At 36.4% G+C, this 26,095-nt stretch overlaps 1 long non-coding RNA gene across 1 annotated transcript; it reads left to right on the top strand.

The window, feature by feature from the left end:
* The first annotated feature begins 518 nt into the window (after positions 1–518).
* LOC116423006 lies at positions 519–25,780 on the top strand. The gene is made up of 3 exons (XR_004233495.1): positions 519–598; positions 10,209–10,345; positions 25,338–25,780. It is a non-coding gene; the product is annotated as an uncharacterized LOC116423006 (long non-coding RNA).
* The last annotated feature ends 315 nt before the right edge of the window (positions 25,781–26,095 follow it).

Genomic DNA, 26,095 nt, shown 5'->3' with positions numbered 1-26,095 from the left:
CTGAGGCCTGTGAGATATAATGTACTAAGGTGAATTTTCACTGATCCACCAATCAGGATGGCTCACTCCTAGAATGGATAAATGTCCCTAGTGTGAAAGGACATGGTCGTGGGGATTTTGAATCCAGAGGATGGCTGTTCCTGTCAAGGATAAGGGAGGGCAGCGTTAAGGCAGATAGCAGAATGGCTTTCAGCCTGGCACACTCCCAACCCCTGGGAGCTGTTGTGTTGGGTATCAGTAACCAGGAAAAGAACATGCAGGCCTTCAACATGACTGAACTTTATTGCTATAAGATTACTGTGGGCAAACTCTTTAGCCTAGGAACCATTCCAGCTACAAGCAGGAGAGTGCCAGAGAAGAAAAACACTTAAGGAACTCAAAGAAAATAAAAGCTGACATTTTCTCAAAGCACCCCCTGACACACATAGACAATATCATCACCCCCTTAGCTAACAATAGTCTTTTAACCAGCAAAGCACTATCTCTTTGTGAGGCTGTCTCCATATACAAATGGGCATAAAAGCAGCAGTGACTCCACTTCAGCAGCTGTGATCATTGGAGAAGAATTACTGCCATCATTCATGACTTTGTAGTTTGGGTGAGTCTTGAGCCAGGGCCACTGGTAAATCACCTGCAGGCATCTCTGGAGAGGATGCTTCTAACAGCTCTGCTGCTGCCAATACCCCCTGTGAGGAACACTTTTCAATGTATTAGCTTCATTTCCCAACAGAGACTCACTCATGTGGATTCTGCATCACATATGACAGAAGCACAAGGACCTCAATTATTATGGCAGAAAATATGTTCTGGTCCAGCACCATATGTCCTGAAGAAGACTAATTCTTCTTGTAAAAATGAGTGAGGATATAATAGTATCATGAATACTTTTGCTTACTTTCTCAGTCTTTGCATTTTTAAAACAAGAACTAAAAACACTTAACAGGCACATGATGTGACCAGATTATTTGGAAAGTATTCTCATTTAGTAGGAACTCTTGTCTTTAATTTTTCATGTGCTTGGAATTTATCATTGCCACAAAGTTGTTTTGAATTCTGCTATCACAGCTTTTGTGAAAGAAGTTTCTGTTAGAGTCCTATTTAAATTACCTTTAGAATTTCTAGAAGCTAACAAAATTGTATAGGAGATTCAACTCTGGATTCAGAAAACCCTGAATTCATTTCCTGCCTTGGACACTTAATAAATAGCTGTGTGATCCGGGGCAAATCATTTAAGTTTTTTTATTTCAGTTTATCCATAATAATAGCCCCTGCCTTACAAAGTTGTTGTGAGAATTAAACTAAATAATATATGTAAAGTGTTTTCCAAACCTTAAAGTTCTATGTAAATACTACCTGTTATTATTACTTTTATTAGCTAAAATGATATTGATGATTTCTGCAATAAGATAATCAACTTCTATTCAGTCAGTGGGTGCCTTTGGAAAGCAATCTCCCAACCTCTTATTTACAAAAGACCTCTAAATTGCAGTACTGGGACAGATGGTTCAGGTCTAAAAAGAATTATGACTAGTAAAACATGGCATACCTCCACACCTAAACCTGTTGTTCCAGGATTTTTTTTTCTTTTTTTCCTCTTTCCCTGGCTAAACCTAAACCTAATTCCAAAGAATCAATCAATCAAGAAACATTTATTAATCACTTACTATATGCCAGGTACTGTGCTAAACACTGAGTATACAAAGAAAAAGAAAAAAAAATTCCTTTTCTCAAGAAGCCTATATTCTAGTCAGGGAGATGAAATTATTTAATAGTATGTACAAAATACAATTAGACTAAATGGAAGGTACTGAAGGGTAAGGTGCCAAAAATCAGGAGGATGGGAAAGGACCTCTTGCAGAAGGCAGCCTTTGAGTTGGGCTAAAGGAAAAAGATGGAAATGAGAAGAGGACTGAATTCCAGGAATAAGAAATACTCAAAATGGTAGGATTGGTTGTGTCTAACCCTTCATGACCTCATCTAGAGAATTCTTAGCAAACATACTGGAGGGATTGGTCATTTCCTTCTACAACTCATTTTACAATTGAGGAAACTGAAGCAAACAGAGTTAAATTAGCTTGCCCAGAGTCACAACTGGTAAGTCTGATTCTGGATTGGAACTCATGATTTCCTGATTCCAAAATCAGGGTTCTATTCACTGTACCACTTAGGCATGGGGTTTGTGGGCTTGAGCATAAGCCAATATTTCTTTTTCTGTGAGAATAATCAGGCAGGGAAGTGTAATAATAATAGTAGAATCAAATCCTGATTCCTTTTTACCACCTGTGTTAGCTAACCAAATTACCTAACCTCTGTGGGCCACTGTTTCCATATCTACAAGAGAAGGTAGTTGAACTAGACCAAACCTTAAAATTTTCCCACTTGCGGCCCCTTTACATCCAAAAAATTTTTACATGACCCCAGATATGTAGATATATAAAATGGGTATACAAATCAAACATTTACTGTTAATAAATCATAATTTTATCACTCCCATATTCAGTTACACAACCCTAAAAGGGATCGCAACTCACAATTTGAGAAGCTTTGGGGTGGCCTCTAAAGTGTCTTCCAGCTTTAAATCTGTGATTTAGGATTCTTAGTTTGAGATCTTGGCCACTGCAAGAAACAGGTAATACTTTGTAGAAGGGGCTATTGAAATAGCAATTGTTTCCTTACCCTCACTCTCTGGTTCCCTGGAGTTGGAGGGAAGGGATCCTCCTCTTTTTTTTTGGAGGAAAAAAAGCAAAACAACAAATTCCAAAGGCCAGGACTTATCTCCTCTTGCAATATAATAATAACTTGTATGTTTTGAGCATAAAATGTAAATCTCTGCATAATGACATAATTCTGGGGAAGAAGTAAGTTTTCAATGGTCCTGCAGGTTCCTAGGCTGACTCAGTGTTAGGTGAGGTAGGTGATAGAATACATGGGAGCCCCTCTAGGACATATAATTTCTTCATTTTCAGAGAGATGCAAGGCTGTTTTCTGTAGTAATCTTAAGCAGCTGGCCCACTGATGTTGTGCTTTCTCTGCCAGCACCCTCATGGGCTCTCATTACCAGTTGCCCAGACTGTTACAAAAGCCCCCTTATAAGTCTTTCTGCTTCCAATCTGTCCCATGCAATACACCCTTCATACCTCTGCCAGCATATATACCTAGATATGGTCATATTACTATGCTGTTCAAAAAGTTTCATGGTGTCCTGATAAACTTGAGTATTCTACTTTGCATTTAGGACTACCACAGCCTGCATGTGCTGTATTTTCCTGGAAAACTTTTCACTCTCCAGATACTCTCAGCATTCTCTTGTCACCGGACCATTGCCCTAAATGCTCCTTCTGCTCTCTGCCTGTTGAATTCCTATTCAACCCCAATGATGCCCCCTGCATTAACACCCTTTTGATTAGCTGCTTTGGTAATAATCCCTCAGACTTCATTTTGTAATTCTTTTAATACATGCATTTAATATTATATATGCTGGTGTATTATTTTTTTCCTTTGGTCTCCTAACTAAATTGTAAGTTCCATGGCAACTGGGACCCACAACTTATTGAAGCATTATCTTCGGCACTTAAAAAAGTGCTTATTGCATTGAATTATTCAGCATGTCGCAGAATAGCAGAATTTCAGAATTGTAAAGGATATGGGAGGTAACAATTCAATCAATACCATATGAATACAATAACATCACTAAAAAGTGACTATCCAGTGACCAATTAGAAGGAAACTGAATCCTCTTAACACAATATATTTTTCTTTTGGACAGCTCCAGCCTAGTGATTAGAAAATTTTTCCTTGAATTAAGCCTAAATTTTCTCCTTTGTAAACTTTACTCATTGCTACCAGTTCTTTCCCAAAACAATCATTTTGTTTATTTTTATGAGTCAATTGGGAGTAAGTAGCTTACCCAGGGTCACACAGCTAGCTAAGTACCAAGTATCTGAGGTTGGGTTTGAACTTAGATCCTCCTGACTCTAGAGCTTGTTTTCTAGCTGCATCATCAGGCCTCCATTTTAAATACAAAGTCTGCCATGGTTCCAAGGCAAGTCAATGTTCCACTGCTTCCTGGAGTATCTAACTCCTGAATTACAGATCTCAGACATATATTAACCATATGACTCTGAGCAAGGCACTTAACCTTTTTTTTTTTTTTGCCTCAATTTTCTCATCTGTAAAATGGGGATAATAATAGCTCCTTCCTCCTAGGGTTATTGTAAGGATCCAATGGCATAATAATTATAATGCCTGACACGTAGTAAGTGCTATATAAATGATAGCTATTATTATTATTAGCTATCCTCACAGCCAGAATGAGTATTCTGTCAATATCAGTAAAATGATCAATGAACTTGAGTCCCATGAAATGATTGAGCAAAAGATTTATCCTATAAAACATTGTTCTATAGAACCATGGGAACAAGAAAGGGACAGAACTTTTAAGAACTCAAAGGGGACCAAATCCTATATACATCCTATATGCCCCTGGCATATATACATCAACCAGACCAGATTCGAGAGAGGAAAGTGGAATCTCTACAATAATACATTTAAATTGTCAACTATCTCAGTGGGTAATGCAGTGAAACAAATCTAAATGATAGACATACATTTCTTCTCTTCCATAGCTAAACCAAAACATTTAGGTTTAGCTACACTAGATTACTTGCTGTTCCCCACACAGTAGATTTCACCTCTGGGCTCCAATCTTTTGTCCTGACTGCTGGTCTCTCATGTCTGGACTGTTCTTCCTCCTTCCCTCTGAGAATCTTGGGCTTCCCTAAAGACAAAATTCAAGCACCACCTTCTACAAAAGCCTTTTCTGATTCACTTAGCTGCTAATGTCCTCCTTCTTCAATGACCTTGTACTTATTTTGTATGGATTCTGCATAAACTTATACATGTATATGAGAAATACCGGAAAGTTGGGTTTCCACAGTGTTGCAAACTTTGAGGTAGTGTGGGATAGTGGGTACCAAGAGATTTTCAGAATGTGAAAGGTTAAAAAAGGTTGATTCCACGGAACAATTAAGTGATCCATAGAAGCTTTGAGCAAACAAGGAATTGGGGAGTTAGGAAGGCAAGGTGGATTCAGCCAATCAGAAAGAGTCTTGTGGTTTTGAGAAATCCACAAATTTAAGATAATAGTTGATTCAGTCTAAATTAGTTGGGATCAATGACCTGACAACAAATCACTATTGCTCCTGCTTAATAGGCTAATTGAATATAAAACAATACACTCTGTAGGAGGAGTTTTCCACCATTTTTGAACACGAGATGTATGATGAGAGAGGAAGAATGCGTTTATATACATATTTAGGGAAAACATGTAGTGGGTATATCAGAAAGATTGTAACCCAGAAGGGAACAGATTAATCCCATCTCTGAAAGGAGGAACTGTGCTAAACTAGCAAATATAAAGCTTCTCCCACTTCTGTGTTCAGAGCTCCCTTTTCCCAAAGAAGTACTTCTGGCCAGAAACATTAAGATGATTCCTTAAGATTTTTCTTTAATAAAATTTACTCGATATCTGATTTTCAGTGTCAAGAGTATATTTCTAACATGTATATATTATCTCCCTTATTAGAACATAAATTCCCACTGAATGTGGATCAAAGCATAGTATTTTCACTTTGGTTTGTTTGGTTTTTCTTGTGGTTTTTTCCCTTTTGGTCTGATTTTTCTTGTACAATATGTTTAAATGGAAATATGTTTAAAAGGATTGTACTTGTTTAATCTATATGAGATTTCTTGCTGTCTTGGGGCAGAAAGAGGGAAGGAAAGGAAAGAGAAAAAATTAGAACACAAAATGTTTTTTTAAAAATGAATGTTGAAAACTATATTTGGAAAAAAATTAAAATAACTATTGAGAAAAAAAATAATGTAAACTCTCAGAAAACAGAGATTGACTTTTTTAAAGTCTTTGTATTCCAAGCACCTAGAATAATTCCTGGCACACAGTAGATGCTTAATAAATGCCTATTGATTGATCAAGTTTGATTAATTCTTAATAATAAATGATAGTTGATTGATTGAAGCAAATTGGTGATCACCATTAGGAATTAGTTAGGAATAGAGGTGGTTGTCAAATGTGTCTCCAGAATGGATTTTCTTTTTTTTTGTTATCTAGAGAATCACTTTAGGAAGGTCATCCTGCCAACAGATTGCATGAATGAATCCAGAGCAAAATGCTCCCATTTGGCAGAAGATAAGGATTCTTTACATTAGAATATATGCAGTGCCAAGCCTTCCAAAAGCTGCCTTGAAAGCATTCTGATATGAGGCTTTTTATTTCATTTGCATTTTATTCTTGAACATTGAATGCATTGCAAAAGTTTATAACTACCATGTAGAAAAGGGGTCATGTAGATTCCTTGATTGGTCTCGGTATGGCTATATTTTTATGAATCAGAAAAAAGGGCTAGCTTAGACTGATACCCAATCCATGGAGGAGGTAGAACACACACTCACACTCACTCACACACTCACACACACACACACACTCTCTCTCTCTCATTCATTCTCTCTCTCTCTCTCTCTCTCTCTCTCTCTCTCTCTCTCTCTCTCTCTCTCTCTCAACAAACTGTATTTCTAATCATCTTGGTTCCCCTATGAGGCAGGTATTTTCTGACCATCCTAAAAATAGGAAACTATATATGAAACCAAAATAAATCTTTAATTGCATTTCAAGGAATGTTTCTGACTACACAAAATCACTGAGAAAGACATATACACTAAACAGATCATAGCAAAATTTTCATGAGCTTTTGTCTGGGAAGCTGAAGGTGAGTAGCCAAAAGGATGAACTAGGTGAATAGTCTTAGAACAGAATAAAAATTAAGGATGGGGAGGAAAAAAAACAAATGCAAGCAAAACAGCTTGGCCAACTGCAAGTAGAGAGGGTAGTGAGACAGGAGCCATTCAGTACAAAGGAGCTGGGCAGCACAGGAGGGTAAGTAGCCAAGCCACAACAGCCTCCAGATACAATACTTGCAATTACCAACTCAATGATCTTCACATGGACACAACTTGGAACAGACCATTGGGCACATACTAGTCTTTTCAGTCATAGCCACACACATGAAAACAATAGTAGAATCAGTAATTAAATGAAATGGAACAAATATCTAATGAACATTTACTATTTGTAAGACATTGTGCTAAGTATTTCTACAAATGGAAATGGAAAATGAGATATATTTATATATTGAATATCTTTTAACAAATAACACTAAAGTAAAAATATCTATATTTTAAAAAAAGATTCCAAACTCTAGTCAATGGTCCTATTGCTATACATATATATATATATATATATATATACATAGTATGTGTATATGTGAATATGCATACATACACATACAGAGAGAATAATTTGTACATTTCCTTGGGAGTTTGTTATAATAGGATTTGATCTTTATACTCCGAGCTAATTATATTGGCCGAATAAACCCCAAAGCAATTATTTGCTAGATAATATCCAACCTTTTGGGGAAATTAATTTTTTTCCATGGATTAAAGTTAGGTCCATGTTTAGAAGCAGTATTACAAATAAACCTTCCATCACATGCTAATCCTTAGTTGCTTGTTCTGTTATAAAAAGATTTCTTTCCCCTCATTGTTGATTATTATTATGAGTAGATTTCTTCTCTACATTGCTATGTTACTGATCTTTAATCATTCTTCATAAGGAATTTGTGTTTCCTTTGGAGTATCACAATTTCTGAACCACTTTTATTCATAAAAGATTAGATGACTTATCATGACATTAACCATTTTAATGACTAGTTGCCATAAACATCAAGAAATCCTCTTTCCATAAGAATTAAGAAATGAAAAATTTTTACACACAAATTAAAAAAAAAGAACAGTCAGATTGGTTATATTTAATAAGATGGAGAAATGCAGATATATCATGAAGTCATAGTAAAAGAAAAAATGTAATCTTGGTATGGATTTCTGGCTTCTTTCCAACAAAAAAATTTGTTTTTATGTACAAATTACAACTCAATTCTACCTTTTGCTTCTATTCCATGTGTTGCCAAATTAATTCATATTCTCAAAGCATAGTATATAAATGATACTAGTGGGACAGAAAATACTTTAAAAGACTCCTGGTATTGCAAATTGCTACAAGAACTCAAAGTACTATTTGTAAGGGTTTGTTTTGGAATATCAAGAATATCTTTCTATAAATAATAACTGTGGAAAGATCATAGTGTTATTTTTGATATTCGTATAGAGAATATGTTCTCTCGACCAGTTTGCTTGGCTTCCTTCAAAACAATTTAAACTCTATCTTCTCTAGATGGCCTTCATCTTTGAGATGACTTTCCATCAATTTGCAGTTTACCTTGTAGGCACCTGGTTATTTTTGTGGCCTTCTCCCTTAGAATGTGAGCACCCGGAAGAAAAGGACTATTTTTGCTTCTTTGTATTTCTAGAATTTAGCACAGTGCATAGCATATTACTAAGTGCTTAATAGATGACGATTAATTGGTTAACTTTAATTTCTAGTCTTAGAGAGAGTTGCCCAGTGCATTGGCACAGGGGTTAGAAAGCAGATCTTAGAATCATGCAAGAAGGCTCAGGCTCAAGCTCTGCCTTTGACACACACTGACTGCATAACTGTAGGTCAAATTATTTTCATTCTCTCTCAGAGGTTGTTGTTTGTACCTTTTCGAAGAGGACCATGGCATCAGGGAGGAGATGCCATGTCATGCAAGTGAATTGGATTTCAGTGAGGGAGGTCACCTGCCTCATTTCCCCTCCAGAGCCACCTGGGTCCTGTAGCCATATAGAGATCTGGATGACTGGAGACAGTCCTGGATTCAATGGAAGACACTGGCCTTTTAAACTATAGTCTTCAATAGATCTCATTACCTAGGAGTTTTCTGTTTCAGGAAAAGGAATTTCATTCTAGGAATTCTCCACCCTGATGAAATTATGGGATTGGATTTAACAGTTCTATGTGTGTTATTTTTCAAACTATACCCAAATATGCAATTTTTATGTAATGTAATATTATTTTATATTATAATATGTTATTATATTATGTATGATATAGACATGTTATATATACATCATAATTAAATGTAATTATAATGTATATAAAATTGCATAATTGTGTATGTTATATATAAATATATAATGTATGTAATTTATAGAAATAATATATTATACACATATATAATTACATATACACATATACAATTATATATTAACATGATATGTGCATAATAGATATCTATGTCAAGGAAATGGTATTTAAATAAAAATTTGATCTCAATTTTATACCAGAAAGAATTTTCTCTACTCTCAGTAGAGATGATATAATAGAGCCAATTCTTTCATTATTATTTTCATATCACTGAAATATAATTATGAGAAAAACCTTAAGTCTTTGTCCTTTGATCCAGTCATTTTGACCATTAATGTGAATTGTAGGTATCAGTCATTTAAATGACTTGACATGTCCTGTGTGTCTTTACAAAGAACGTTGCCCCCATTATTACCGAGAGTCCCTAAAAGGAAATTTAAAGCTGTGATCCCATTTTACCATCAGGGTAAACAACATTGCAATTGCTTCCTTAGCTGATGATTTTAAGCTTAGACTATTTCTCCTAGCAAAATCTGGCCAAGAACTGAGACTTCATCTGCATTATATACAGAGTCAAATATTTTATAGACATGCCACAAGAACAAATAAAGTAACACACAAGTTTCATTAAAACTAATTAGAATTTCATAACAACTGAATATTTGGATAAGACGAACAGACTCTCTTTTTAGCATTTGAGCATTTTGTTAAGTCAGCAGAGGGTTCTTTCCAGTCTACTGTGGGTGGCCAAATAACTGATCCCATAAAGCCAAATGCAAGGCTCAAATGCCTTGGCAGAGCATCGAAGAGGAATACATGATCTGATTAAAATCTTCCCCTCAATAGCAAGATCAATCTGCTTTTACACTTAATCAGAAGTTTAGGGAGCACAAGTACCCCTTTTCACAAAGTTCCCTTGATTGTCATTGTGCTCACCATAAAGAATTTAAAGTCCCAAACACCAATGGGCATGTCTTGTTTATCACAAAAAGGGTCAGTCAGTAGTTTGGTTCTCCCCCTTCCCCCCCCAACCCCCGCCCAATCTCTAAATCGTCTACCCTGAAACTTTGTGAAGGACAGTTAATGATCTTTTCTTTCCCACTCTCTTCAGAAGGGCTGTCAGCACTAACCTTTGCATCTTTGGGCAAGAAACCACTATCAAGTCATTAATAAGAAGTCTTCAGGACCAACTAAAGAATAGGTAAATCTTGGACAATTCTTTGGGATTGAACTGAAAGAGATATAATGGTAAGTGTAACATGATTTCTGCTTAAGCTCTGTTCTCACCTCTATCTCCCAGAGATCAAGAAATCCTGGATCATAGAGAAGTTCCTCCTTTATGGATCTGAAAGAAATTTGGGGCTTCTTTCTCTTTAAAGTGGGACAAGACTGAGCTCTCCAGTGATACCTATCTTATCCTTAGTACCATGGATTTCATGGATTTATTATTGTTATAAGGGATATTGGAAGTTATTTGGTCCTCTTATGTTATAGATGAGAATACTGAAGTTTGCTCAAGGTCACATAGGTAGTAAATAGCAAAGCCCAAACTCGAACCCAAGTTCTCTGGCTCAAAATTCAACATTACACTATATCAGATGTTTTCTCTCCTGAATTCAATGGGAAACATTGCTCATTCCAAATATGGTTAGGCTCCTTGATGGTGCTCATAAACTAAGTAGGGAAGCCTTGTTGTCTAGGGATGATACGCTATCTATATTCACTTTGCTGACAACTAGTTTTCTCTCTAGTAAGGAATTATCTGTGGGGCTTAAAGCATATTCCTTGTCCCCATGGGAAGAAGGGAGTCCAGTCTTTTCTATTAGGCCTTCCCAAACTATGATCTAATCACATAAATGGTAATCGTAATTATAACACTGATCATGGAGTAGAAGAGGTAGATAATGTTAAAAGACTCAATTTCACAAAAGTGTCTATTCTTTAACCAACTATACTGTCTGAAATTTCTTCTGGTGAAGTCATTGTTTTGATAAAGGCATTTTCTTCAGAAAATCCAAGCACAAATTTATAAGATGACAGAGTTTCTAGAGCTATTTATAAATTGAAGGATTAGAGATTTAGTTCTGGGAGGATCATCAGAAGCCTTCTAGCTCAACCCTGTCATTTTACAAATGAGAAAACTGAGGTCCAGAGAAAGATTGTCAAGCTAATAAGTGAAAAATCCAGGATTAGGACTGAATTCTTTCTAAAGCTTTGAGATAATATATATTGGGACAGATAAGTTTTAATTAGACTAGAAGCAGAAGAGGAGGAAATAGGAAAGGAATGGTCAAAATACAGAATGCTGCATGGAAAGACAATTTTGAATAGGGTTCTGTATAAAGGTTCATTAGCAGCCAAGAGTTAGCATAGGAACCATGGACCCACAGGGATGGGAATGCCTAAAGGGAAGACAGATGCAATTCCAGGAGAACTTTGCCCATCTTTCATTGCTTTTTGCCTAAGTCCAATCCTTCTTATTGTCATTAAAAAAAAAGTTATTAACATGATACAAAGAATATATTAGATTAAATCCAATTCTGATTCTTAACAACTTAAACCTATAAAGCAATTTATGGTCCATTTTCTTCTGAATGTGTGAGAGAAAATTTTCACAGCCTTTCAGTGAAGTAGGTCAGCAGAATGAATCTCATTTTACAGATGGAAAAATCAGGAGCAAAAAAGACAAGTGATGTGTTCAGGATCATAAAAAAATAATAAAAGCCTGAACTGGCAGTGGAATCAACAAACTTGACTTCAATCTAGGGCTTTCTAATCCCTATAACCAAATAAAGGCCAAGACTTTTGAGCTATTGCTTTTTTCCTAACATTACTTTTATAGTAAAATCTGACATTTAAAGTGATCTTTTGGGGCATTGGAACCAAAGAACATATAACTTGAGACGTTTTTCTTTTTTTATTTCTTTTTTTTTTTTTTTTTTTTTTTTTTTTTTTTTTTTTTTTTTTTTTTTTTTTTTTTTTTTTTTTTACTGTGTTCCTCTTTTATTACGGGTACTGATTAATAGATTGAAACAAATTTTTTTGATTCATCAATAACTGGACTCATTTTGTTCCTAGACCAGACTTGAGAAACATAACTCCATAGGGCTTCAGAAAATATTGAAAATAGAATTTCTGAATTAGGGGGAAAATTTACACTGACAGGAACTAAGAATATTGTTCATGTTATAGCTGGAACACAATATCAACACCTCACAGTGGCTTTAATATGGTCTGGATGGAGTGTTGACAAAGCAATCATACCATGAGTAACAAACTGAATTTAATTATCAAAAAAAAGTCTATCAGAAGATGGCCCAACAACATGGTTATTTTTATGATGTTTAGTCTGACTGATCCTGAAGGAGAGACTTTCCTTGAATTGGCCTGCTGGTATCCATTTAACAAATCACATTTAATCAGAGCAAATGATACTGCAGAACAGACATATGACTCTGCAAAACTGTACCATGGGGAAATAACCAGGAACATTTCCCCCATTCAACAACCTATGACTTCAGAAAAATTATTTAGGTTGATAGTTCTCAAACTTTCATTCCAGAGTAATAACCCTAGTAAACATGTTATCCTTCATTTTTGTCTTTACTTGTTTTGTCGTTTACTTATTTCAGTCATGTCTGACTCTTCAAGTTCCCATTTGGGGTTTTCTTGGCAGAGGTACCAGATTGCTTGCCATTTCCTTCTCCAGTTCATTTTACAGATGAGGAAACCGAGGCAAACAGTATAAAGTTACTTGCCCCAGGGTCACACAGCTAGTAAGTATTTGAAACTGCATTTGTATTCAATTCTTCTCAGTTCCAGACTCAGCACTTTATTCACTCTACCACTTAGTTACCACTCTATCAGAAACCAAAACTGGATAAAGGTTTCCAAGCAAATGAGAGGGAAAGAAAAAGAGCATCCTCTTTTCTTTATTTGGTTTAGGAAAGGAAGGGCCAATTTGGAGGGGGAGAAAGGGAATGTGTAATCAGGGGCTTTGTGAGGTCATTCTTATATTGGTGCAAACTACTGATGATGATTTAAAGAAAACGGTTGTGGAGATGATCCATGAGCTTTTCCTGGAGTGTCACTGCCATCAAATAGTTATTTGGGGAGCTCTGTGGACCCAAGTTTAGATTCTCTTGAAACTTTCCAGTAAATTTACCCTTACCTCCCATGCCTTATAATTTGTCCCCTGACCTCAGCCTCAGGAATCTTAGTATCTGAATTGATGAGATCTCTAATATCCTGACCACACAATTTCTGAACATCCAAAAGTCTCAAAAAAATTTTTTTCACATACTACTTCAGCCACATATGGACATGGTTATGTCTTAGAGTTTATTGTCTTTTGGAATTGTACTACGCCTAAGATTCTGTTATTAAAATTCCACTTTCTAATGATAATCTTTTGCCTTTCTAGCTTTCCCGTTATCATTTACATTAAATATATTCTTTGTCTTCACTGTGACTTCTAGTACTTTGAGTCATTTCTACTCGCCCAGCCAATTTTGTAGCTTCTCATGTCTACATATCCAGCCTTGACCTGGTCATTCATTATTAATGTTTCACTAAGTAGAATCCTAGAATCCTTTTCTATTTTGGCTTCCCATAATTCCCAATTTGTTTATCACAATCCCAGAGTAATTCTTTTCACATGATGCTTAGCCCAGTGCTTGGCACATAATATTTAATAAATGTTTATTGACTGAATTATTTTCTCCATTTCTGATCTCTTGGCTATTAAATATCATTGGAAATCACCAAACTGAATGTCTTTACGAGCCATAAATTGATAAAGTATGACTACAATTGGACCATTATCGCTCCTTGATAATTCTTTTTTTCATTGACTCTGAATCTCACTCCCCACAATAACTGTTCCATCCCTTTTACTTTTTCTGCAGTCCCCAAGTACAACCCCACATATAGAGCCATTGATTTGGTTTCTTCCATTATTGAGGAAATTGAAGATAAAACCATCAGACTGGAAGTCATTCAATTCCCTTTTTCCAGTTTTACAACCACTAAGTTTCATCTGCCACTAACTACTTCATGTTCCTACCTCCCTTAGAACCTTCTCCTAGTATTACCTCCTTCTATCTCTTGTATTTTCAATCACTTCCTCTTTATCAACTTCTTCCCATCTACTTAGCCAAATATACTTATTTCCTCAATTCTAAACACCTTCCCTTTGGAACTGGTTCAATGGCTAGACCCAAAGAGTATTCATTAACATTTTGATATGCCTTGAAAGTAGAGCTAGTGAAATATCCTAGAGAGCCATATTTAATTCTGCATGGTTTAACACTTTTATTAGAGTCCTGGGGGTAAGATATAGATGGCATGCTTATCAAAATTTTCAAATGACACAAAGCTAGGATAACTTGCTAACTAACACACTGGATGCCAGACTTAGGAACTAAAGGTATGATAAACTAATGGATCAAATCTATTTAGATAAAAATTAATCGGAGTCATCCTCTGGTTTGAAAGCTTCCTGAGCCCTTTTCAGGCTTGCTTATTTAGTTTTGATGTCCATCTGATACCCAACTCTCACCTGTAGTTCCACAAAATTATAGCATGTGCAGCAGCCATACTTTGATTAAAAAAAAAAAAACATCTCCATAGATGGACTAAAATAGGTTGAGCATCACTGACAGGCCTCAAGTCTATCAGTGAGTTAATGCAGTCTTTATCCCAAGCATATGGTAGAATGGGCAGATGAGAACAATTTGTTCCAAGGGTCAGGAAGGCAATAAATCAGACACTAGGGAGCACTTAGAGCTTGGTCAGGCAAAAATCTGGGATACAATTTTTACAGCCACTGTTTTTGTTAAAGGCTTCATTTTAAAAATATATAGAGAACAGAATCAAATTTAAAAGAATACAAGTCATTCTCCAATTGATAAACGGTCAAAGGATATAAACAGGCAGTTTGCAGATAAAGAAATTAAAGTTATATAAAAATGCTCTAAAATCAAAGCTTCTTAAGCTGTAGGTCATGACTTCAATTGAGATCATGTAACTGAATGTAGGGGGGGTCACAAAATGAGGATTTATTATCAGTAAGTGTTTGATTTGCATATGTATTTTATAGTTTATATGCCTAGGGTCATGTTAAAATTTCTTGGGTGAAAAAGGGTTGGCATTGGAAAAAGTTTAAGAAGTCCTAATCTAAATTACTATTGATTAAAGAAATGCAACTTAAAACAACTCTGTGGTACCACCACATACCTATTAAAATTGACTAACATGACAGAAAAGAAAAATAGTAAATGTTGGAGAAGATGGGAAATTGGAATATTAATATAGTGTTGATAGATTGTGAACTGATCTAATCATTCTGGAGAACAATTTGGAACTATGCCCAAAGGGCTATAAAACTGTGCACACTCTTTGATCCAGCAATACAACTACTAGATCTGTATCCCAAAGAGATCATAAAAAAGGGAAAAGGACCCAAATGTTCAAAATATTTATAGCAGCTCTTTTTATGGTGACAAAGAATTAGAAATTGAGTAGATGCCCATCAGATGGGGAATGAATGGACAACTTGTTCTATATGAATATAATGGAACACTATTGTTTTGTAAGGCAGGCAGATTTCAGAAAAACATGGAAAGACTTACATGAACTGATGCTGAGTGAAGGGAGCAGAACAACAAAAACATTGTACATAGTAACAGCAATACTGTGTATTGCTGTATAATACTGTCTACACTGTGTATAGACTATGATAGACTTGGCTCTTCTCAGCAATGCAATGATTTAAAATAATTCCAAGTGACCTGTGATAGAAAATGCTGACAACATCCCCGAGAAAAAACTATGGAGTTTGAATACAGATTGAAGCATATTGTTTTCACTTTTTGTTGTTGTTGTTTTTTTTTAATGGTTTTCTCCTTTTGTTCTGATATGTTTAATGTGGAAATAAGTTTAATGTGATTGTACAACATGCATAATCTATATCAGATTACTTATTGTCTTGGGTAGAGAGGAGGAAGGGAGAGAGGGAAAAAATTTGAAACTCAAAATCTTACAAAGATGAATGTTGAAAACTATCCTTACATGTAATTGGAAAAAAATAAAATACTATTTGTAATGGGCCAGAATTCTGGAGAATTTCTTACAATAAGGTGTTAACTCAGTGGAATTGATAAGACAATGATTAACTAGTTTAGTATGGTGATTAATAGTTCTCTAGTTCAGTATATGTACTTAGTACTTAATATAGTTCTACAAGATTGACAGCTACAAAGATGTACTTATAATAGAGTATATAAGAGCTAAGAGATCTGGGAGGGAGACAGACTGAAAGATAAAGAGCCTCATGGTGGCTGGCCTGTCCTCCTTCATTCCTCCACTGAGATCAAGGACCATTTGAAGGCCCTCCAGAAAGCTAGCCAGGCTGCAGGCAAGAAGACAGACAGTGAAGAAGACAATAAAGAATTTGGACTTTATCCCTGGCTATTCTCATGGTGATGACTCAGCTGAAATGAGGCTGGTCGAAAGACCTCCAGAAAACCAACCAGAATATTACATATTGGTGCCCGAACATAGGGCAAAGGATATATACTCAGCAGTCCAGACTGACACAATCCTGAGTTAAGTGGAAAAGTCTCTATGACCCAGAAATTAGGGTGGGTACAAAAATGGACAAGAAGGAAACTTTGTTAAGGGCTAAGTGTTTCAGCTAAAATAGGACAAATGTTTAGAAAACAGCCTTCTCCACGTCAAGGAAAGTGTGTAGAAAGCATAGTTAGACTAATAAAAAACCCAAGGTTTGATTGTAACATGGAAGCAGATCACTGGATTTTTAGAAACAATAGAATGCTTGTCCCCTTGGTTCTCCAAGGAAGAAGAATTAGAGGTAGATAAATGGAAATTAGTAGGAGAGCAATTAATAGAATATTACAGTGATAATGGTCCTGATTCAATTCCTAAAGAAACATTCTATACATATAACTTAATACAATTGGCTTTAAGGAATTACGTAAGTTTTAGAATTAGGAAAAAGGAGAAAAAGCAGGAGGGTGATACTGAAAAAAACAGTTGAAAAGCATAAAGAATTAGACAAGAAAGGCATTAAGTACAATGTTGATGAAATTAAGGAATGTGGTTCTTCACAGCAGGCATTCCCCATCACCTGACCTACCTCCCTCAATTTACCCTTCATGGGTGGAGGGAGAAGGGGGAGGGGGAGGGGCAGTGATACTCAGCACCTTTGTCCACCCCTGATGATAAGATTACAAAAGGCACTAGTTAAAGCTAAAAAAAGAAGTATATATATCTGGTTTAAAAAATAAATGCCATACCCTGTTATTCAAGAGTTTGACTCTTCAGGTCAAGAAAGGAGAAGACACACTCTTTTGATCTGGAAATTATCAAAGGTCTGAAAAAGGGTTGTACCCTTTATAGGGCTACATCATCTTATGTTAAGATGATATTAGAGAATTTGGCTTATGAAATTTTAACCCCCAGTGATTGGAAATCTATAGCAAGGACATATTTAGAATCTGGACAAAACTTGTTGTGGCTTTCAGAATACAGTGAATTATGTAGAATACAAGCCCAACAAAATAGGCAAACTGGAGCTAATATACAAACTATCTTTGATCAACTAGCAGATTTGGTCAGTATGCAGATGCTTTAGCACTGATTTTAGCACTGACCCTTTGATAGCATATGAGCAAATTGCTGCTGCTGCTTCTACTATCAAAGCATGGGTACCCTCCCAGGAAAACAAGATAGAGAGGAAGCTTTCATGAAAATAGAGAAAAGTCTAAATGAACCTTTTGCTGATTTTGTGGGATGTCTGCAGACAGCTGTCATATGAATGATTGGTAAAAAATGCAGCAAAAAAAATTATGATAAGACAACTTGCTAAAGAAAATGCTAATGAGGTTTGTAGAAGAATTATATTAGAACTACAACAAGGATGGTCCTTTAGAGGAGATCCTAAGACGCTATACCACAGTGGGCACAAATGCCTTTTATACCCAGGCTATGATGTAGAACACGGAAAGACAGGGTCTCTCTTCCAGAGAGACTCATCAATGCTTTCAGTGTGGTAAAGTAGGGCATCTGAAAGCTCAATGTTAGCATAGAGACAGAGTGAGAAGATAGGGTGATAGTAGACCTAAAACCCTCTGTCCAAAATGCAACAAAGGCTTCCACTGGGCCTCAGTACTGACCCAGGGAAATGAGAGGTGGAGCCTAGCTCCAAGACCTCAAACAAAAAACAGGTGGGGCATGATGGCAGCCAAGTTTACACCCAGAAAGTCTTTAGAAGTTCAATATTCAGACATGATCAATCAGCAGAGAAGCAATCAGATGGGAGAAAGGGATTACAATTGGGGAGAATACAGGCTTTTTAACCCAACAGAAGAGTGAGAGCAGCTCCAATATAATCTCCAGGTGATGTGCAGAGATCCACAAAGTGGTGACTGGAAGGGACCAGACAGGTTAACTGCTTGGGGGAGAAGGAATGGAGAAGGAATCAGATGGGTGCCAATGAGCTGTATTTGCCTTGTCCATCGGAGAGAGACAGAAAAGGAGAAAAACCTCAAAACAAAGGAGAAGACCTAAGAAACATCTGACACTGAAAGAGCATGGCTGACAATGAGACTGTTACAGAACTTCAAATCCCGCAGGAATCATTGGATTCCTTAAGATGAAAAATTGTTCATAAAACTGTTATAGAACTTCAAAACCAGCAAGTATCATTGGATTCCCTGAGACATGATAAGACCTGATATAGGACTTCAAAACCTGAAGGAATCATTGGATTCCCTGACACATGAAGTAATGGACAATAGATTGGTTTTGGACTATTTCTAGGACTTATGGACATGTATAATTCCTCATGTTGATTCATGTTATTTGTTACATCACTACTAGTCTGTGTCATATTACTATGTTCTTGTGTAATACCTCCCATGCTGATGTATTTATGTATACCTGTTTCAAGTGAGACCCTTCAGAAACCCGCTAATCTGGTTTGATTTCCCATTTTCCTTTGGTGTTTTCATCTCTCTACCTGAGAGGTCAGGGAGGGTGTGATCACCTACTTTTATGGTGTTTTCACCCCCTTTTCTGAGAAATCAGGGAGGGGATGACCACCTATGTTCTAAAACAAAAGAAAGCAGGAGATGTAATGGGCCAGAACTCTGTACTTGAAACAAGAATTTTTACAAGGTGTTAACTCAATGGAATTAATAATACAATGGTCATGTAGTTTAGCATGGTGATTAATAGTTGTCTAGTTCAGTATGATTGAATCAATTTTACAATAAATAATGGTTCCATCGTGATATAATGATTGGTTTATACTCTATATGATGAATTGATTTAATTGTAATAGAGTATTTAAGAGGTCAGAGTCAGACCTAGAGGAGGACTCGGAGACAGACTCAGAGAAGACAGAAGACTGGAGGCTGGAGCTCAAGGTCTCAGAGCCAAGGAGAGACAATTATTCCATCTCCCACATTTGTGGTGGTTGGCCTATCCTCTTTCATTTCTGCACTGAGATCAAGTCCCATCTAACAGGCCTCCAGAAAGCTAGTCAACCCCCAGGCAAGGAGACAGACTGTGAAAGAGACAATGAAGACTTTTGGACTTTATCACCTGCTATTCTCATGGTGATTACTGAAATGAAGGCTGGTCCAAAGACCTCCAGAACTACATTTTCAAACCAGAATATTACAATTATTAAGTAGAGCCTGGCCAGATCTCAAAGATGCCAAAGTCATCCAGTGAATCCCAAACCATTGCTAGTTATCTTCACTTTTGTTCAGCCACTAGACTTTGATGACTCTGGAAGAGGGAGTGAGGTTGGCAACTTTGCACAACTCTGCCTCAATTCATGAACAAGCCAAGATATCACCCATAATGTCATTTGTACTCTTCAAAAATAAAGGATAAGCAACAATAATGTTTTTGTCAAAAAAAATCAACTTCACAAGAATAATATTGGGACAACTAGGAACCATTTCATCTGAAAAAGATCTAAAAGTTTTAGCAGAATGTAAATCAAAGACAAATCAGTAGTATGATCTAATTATCAAAAAATCTTATGTAATCTTAGATTATACTGAGAAAAACAGTGCCCAGGACTAGGGAAAAGAAAGGATCTCTTTACTCTGATATGGTTAAACCAAAGCTAGATTATTTTTTTCAGTTCTGGGCACCACATTTAAGATGAAGATTGATAATGTAAAAGGTATTCATATCATTATTCCTCTCTCACCACCCCTTGCCAATTTTCTAGCTTTCTTTTGTGTATTCTCTTCCTCCTCCCCACACCCCCCATTATTAAATTTTAAGTTCCTTGAGGGCAGGGACTATTTTTCTTTTTTAAATATGTATCCTCTGAGCTTAACAGACATATTTGTTATTGAATCTTTTCAGTCATGTCTAACTCTTCTGATCTCTTTTGGAGTTTTCTTACTGGAATAGTTTTGTCATTTTATTCTCCAGCTCATTTTCCAGATGAAAAAATTGAAGCAAAGTGACTTGCCCAAAGTCACACAACTAGTAAATATCTGAGGCTGGATTGGAACCCAGAAAGATGTATCTTCTTGACTCTAACCCAGTACTCTGGCCACTGTGCTATCTAGATGCCTAGCTATCTGGTGTTTAATAAATATTTAATTTATGTTTAATTAAGTATTCAATTAATTAAACATATTTACTTAATTGAATTGAACTATTCAGAGAGGACCAACTAGGATGGTTAAGGCCATAGACAGAATGTCAGCTTGAGAGAACTGAGAATGTTTAGCCTGGATAAGGGAAGACTTAGGGAGTATGGTAGCTATTTAGTCTTATATGGCACCAGCAGATCATAATACCCACAACTTCTTTCTCTCTTTTTAGACTTGCTTACTCATCCAAATGTGTACTTGTGTTGTCTAGGCAGGATTGGATGTGGTTGTACATGAAGAGGGGGTTCTTGGAGTAAGAGTTCTGGCCATGATTACAATCATTATCAGGGTCCTTGCAGGGAAGAGGGGCAAATATACACATACAGAAACCTAGCAGTGAGGCACATGTGTGGAGAAATTCATATACCTCACACGACTCATCATCCTGGACTTCTGGCCTAGATGTCACTGGTCTATTTTAAAGAATTTTCTGCACTTTGTATTACCTATTTCTCTTTTGAGCTTCTCTGATTTGGCAGATAAAACAATCTCTCTACTACTCTCAAGCCATTCTTTTATTAAAGTAGTAGCACTATGTAATTTTAGTAAAATAAGCACCCTAAGTCTAGAATTCTAGGTCTTTCACTTGGGTGGGCATTGAAGAAGTATTAACAGTGATAAGTAGTTTTTAAAGCCAGAGAATTGCAAATCTCCTCAGATCTGCTTTTGGGGAAATCAGACAACCCCAGCCCATTCTTCAAACAGCAACATTATTCTCCTTCTCTTCTCCTTCTTCTTCTCCTTCTTTTCCTTTTCTTCCTTCTTCTCCTCCTCCTTCTTCATGAACTCCAACAGTTACAAGGTTCTTTTCCAATAAACATCTATCTATCTTCAGGACTTTTCAGAGTTCAGCTTCAGATGTCACTAAAAAGTAATATATTTAAGTACAGCCAACTTTTCACATAGCAGAAGGATTCTGCTTTCTCCAGTGAGTTTCCACAGCAACTACATCGCTCTCCTCCAATCAGAACAGCTCCTAGATCAACTTTTAAGACGTATATGGTACTAAGAAGCAATCTTAACAAACTCATCCAGCTCTTCTCACATTAAAAAGTTTCTGCCAAATATCTTCTAGCTGCTGCAAAGTCTATGTAGCTAAATCCAGCCTGCTCAGCTGATTCAACCAGTGCTGCTGCTCTTATCTTCTGATTCTCCTCCATCCTGCTTTTGTCTTCATCATCAGCTTCCACTTTCCACTTACTGGCTGATGTACCTTCTTTGTCTCTGTCTCTGTATGTATATGTGCCTCTCTCTCCGCTTCTCCCCTCCCCCACCTCATCTGGACTTCTTTAATTCTGGTTGAGAAAATCAAATTCTCAGTTCTATCAGATAGAGCAAAGACATATAATGTGCAAATTTTCCCATAGTCTCCAAACTATTCATTGACATAGTTCTTCTTCCATATCCTTCAAAACCCTGGAAACAATTCTATGAAAATGAACTGATGGACAGGACTGCCTTGTAGCTGTCCTTACATTAGTCAAAGCTCTTGCCTCTAAGCTGCTTTCAAACAGATCTTCTCATATATTATTCTGAGACTGCTAAGTCTTTTCTCCTGGGTCTTTTCTCACCCAAAAATCCTTTTGCTGTCCCTTCTAGTGGCTGAGATGTTTGCATACTAAAAAGAAAGTAATTAGCTGCTGTCTATAATTATGTAAGAAGTCTTAGATTTATTCTGCTTGGCTCCAAAAGGCAACATTAGGCACACTGGGTAGAAATTGCAAAGAGGCAGACTTAGAGTTGATATAAGGGAAAACTTTCTATCCTAGCTCTGCCAAAGTATAATGAGCTGCCTTGGGAAGCACTGAGTTCTTCTATCAATTGTGTTCCTTAGGCAAAGCCTGGATGATTCCTTGTCAGGCATATTAGTGAAGGACTGCTTCTCTTTTTTAGGTACTAATTGTGGCTAAAAGTTAATTTGTATAGAAGATCTTCTTGCATACAAAAGCTAAGTAAGGACAGTAGTGGGATCCTGGCATGAATCTACTACTTATTGATTCCTTAAGAACTAACATCACCTATCCAAAAAAAAGGGCAATGAAGTAGTATTATCATCAAAAGTTTCTCTGGGGAGCCCAAAGCAAAAGGGTCCAATTCAATAAACACATCTATCTAGGTGACTTTAGCCAAGTCATTGGTCTTAGTTTCCTTATCTATAAAATGAAGGAGTTAGAGTAGGTGGCTTCTAAAGGTCTCTTCCAGTTCTAAATCTGTGATCCTGTGAATAATGACCACAACCTTTGGAGTTTAGCACTTACAACTTTTCATAATATGATTTCAATTTACCTTTCCATATTCATTTCACATTTTCTCCCTTCAGACACTTTGTATTCACACACAACTGGTCTACAATTCCCGTCTCAGTACTAATAGATCACAAATCAAGAATAGTTTTGGAGCTAGAAGAAAATTTGTGAGTAATCAACTCAAATTCTCACATTTTACAGATGAGAAAACTGAAATCCAGATTAACTAGGAGTAAATGACAGAACCGTTCTTCTCTTCCTTTCTTTCCTGGATGTCTTCTATATCTGGAATTAATTAACTTGAAAAAAGGTCCCTAATGGAATTCCCTAAGCATCTGTCCTTGTCTTTATTCTGTAAACATTTTCATTACTAACTTGAACGAAGGCACAATAGCATGCTTTGAACTGATGCTGAGTGAAGTGAGCAGAACCAGAAGAACATTGTACACTGTAACAGGAAGATTAGGTGATGATTAATTGTGAGAGACTTGGCTCTTCTCAGCAATACAATGATCCAAGATAATACCAATAGACTTGGAATGGAAATCTGCATCTAGAAAGAGAACTATGGAGACTGAATATGGGTTGAAGCATAATATTTTTACCCTTTTTCTTTTGCTTGTTTGCTTTTTCTTTCTTGTAATTATTTCCCTTTTGTTCTGATTTTTCTTTCAGAACATGAAAAATATGGAAATATGTTTAAAAAGGTTGCACACGTTATTTAACCTATATCAGATTGTTTGCTGTCTCAGAGAGCAGGAGACAAGGGAGGGAGAGAAGGAAGGAAAAAAAAATTTGGAGCACAAAGTCTTACAAAAATAATGCTAAAAATTATCTTTACATATATTTGGAAAAAATAAAATGCTATTAAGGGAAAAAAACACCCCCCACCCCCAGCATACTTACCAAATGTGTGGATCACAAAAAGTTTGGAAAGATTGTTAACAGGTTGAATGACAGAAAGAGACATAGAAAGATCCCGACAATCTAAACAATGGAGTAAATCAAATCAGGTTAAATTTAGTTGGGATGGATATAAAATTGCATACAATTTTAAAAAGTGAACTCTACAAGAACAGGCTAGGAGACACATGACAAGACCACAGTTTCAGTGCAAAGACGAAGAGCTCTTTAGTGGATTGCGAATTTAATATAAGTCAACAGCAGGACATAACAACCTAAATGAGTGTTGAATTGTATTAATTGAAACCTAGTAGCCAAAATGGAGCAACAGTAATCTTACCATACTTTATATTTGCTGTGTGTGGTCAGACTACATTTGGATCTGGGAACCAAATTGTAGGAAAAACATTGACAAGTTGGGTACAAATAGGGTTCAAACCTATTTCCTATCAGGATCAGTTGAAGGGATTGGGGATCTATAGCCCGCAGAAGAAGAGAATCAAGTGAGGAAACATTACAGATGTCTTTAGATATTTGAGATGTCATATGGAAGAATCATTAGATTTGGTCCTATTAGTAAAGCAGTGGGTAGAAGCTGCAGAAGCTGAATTTGCCTCAGAATAAGATAAATCCACCTACCCGTTAGCCCTTCCCAAAATTAAATGGATTTCAGCTGAACCCTTTGATTTTTTTTTTTGGGGGGGGGGGAGACAGAGCACTTTCTACAGTGCTATACAGTATATTTAATTATCATCCCTTTTGGAATGTTTCTTTTTTTAAAAAGAAGTTATTTCAGTCATAAAATTAGAACCATGTTTAGAGCTAAAAGAACTTACAGATCATCTAATCCAAATAAATTATTTTATAGATGAGGAAACTGAAGAAAAAGAGCTTGGATGACTTGCCCATAGTCATATAGTTTAGCAGTACAGTTAGCCCTAGAATACAGGTTTTGAGACCCAATGCTTTTTTCTCTAATCTAGTCCGTTTCACTTTGAAGAAAATATTTAACTCCTCTAGCCAAAAAGTTCATCTTTCTCTCATCTTCCTGCGAGTTCCCTGGTTCTGAGCCTTGTGGGCTGGCTATTAAAGACAAGGACAAGCATTGTTGGGGCAATCATCTAATTCTGTGGGGTCCCTTTCCCTCATCCCGAAATGTGTTTTAATGAAACCATTTGCAAGGCTGTTAATCACTTTCCCAGATGATCTCCCATCAGCCAATGCTACAAACATCAGGAAAAGCAAAATATGAATGCTAATGGACCTCAGGGAGTTTAGAAATACCAACAGGAAATTAAGAAATTACATACAATATGAAAAATCCTTAGCTAATTAATGAATATGACAGTCTAGATTCTCTCATTATTTGTTTATTCCTCATAGATAGCAACCCCTGAAGAGAATCTGGAGGGATCTGATTGATACAAGGCAACCCACTGCATGGAACCCTTCAAAAAGCAGAGATTATAGAAAGGTTGTGAAGAAAAGGATGAATAGGAAATCATATGCATGTCTGCCATGTGACATGAGGCTAAAGAAGCATTTTGAGTAGCCAAGGAAACTGGATTCTTTGCAGAACAATGTACAATAGACCAATCCTGCCCTAAATGCACATTGATTTTCATCAGAATAATTGCAGTAAAAGCAGAATTTAGTTATAAGCATATATCCCAGATCACTTTCACCTATGGAAAATGCTAATAAATGGATGAGAATGTAAGAACCAACCTGTCTGGGCTTCATTGTACTACTCCTATGATCCTTACAATTTTTCTTTAAGGTAGATGGTGTATTTGTGTAATTGTCCTCATTGTGTAGATGAAGCTTTGACTGATCCCAGGATCCTACAGCTGAAATGTGGTAGAATAAGAAACTGAATCCAGATCTTTTGACCCCCCTCAAGCACAATTATTGTCCTTTGTACTAAACTGTGTTGTCACCCCAGATATACTACTGTCACTTTCTCCACCTCCCCACCATTAGACTCCTCTGCCATATTTACCTCATGTCTTTCCAGCTTCTCTAGTTTCTAAAAAACACACTTAATTTTATTTTACTTATATTCCTATAAAGGACAGGTGAAGAAATATGTTTTTTGCAAACGGAGAAAGAACTGATAAACAGATATGTAGAATATTTTA

The sequence above is a fragment of the Sarcophilus harrisii genome, chromosome 3 (genome assembly GCF_902635505.1).
Source record: "Sarcophilus harrisii chromosome 3, mSarHar1.11, whole genome shotgun sequence".
Lineage (NCBI taxonomy): Eukaryota > Metazoa > Chordata > Mammalia > Dasyuromorphia > Dasyuridae > Sarcophilus > Sarcophilus harrisii.
The sequence above is the reverse complement of the archived record's forward strand: the minus strand, read 5'-3'. Positions and strand labels throughout refer to the sequence as shown.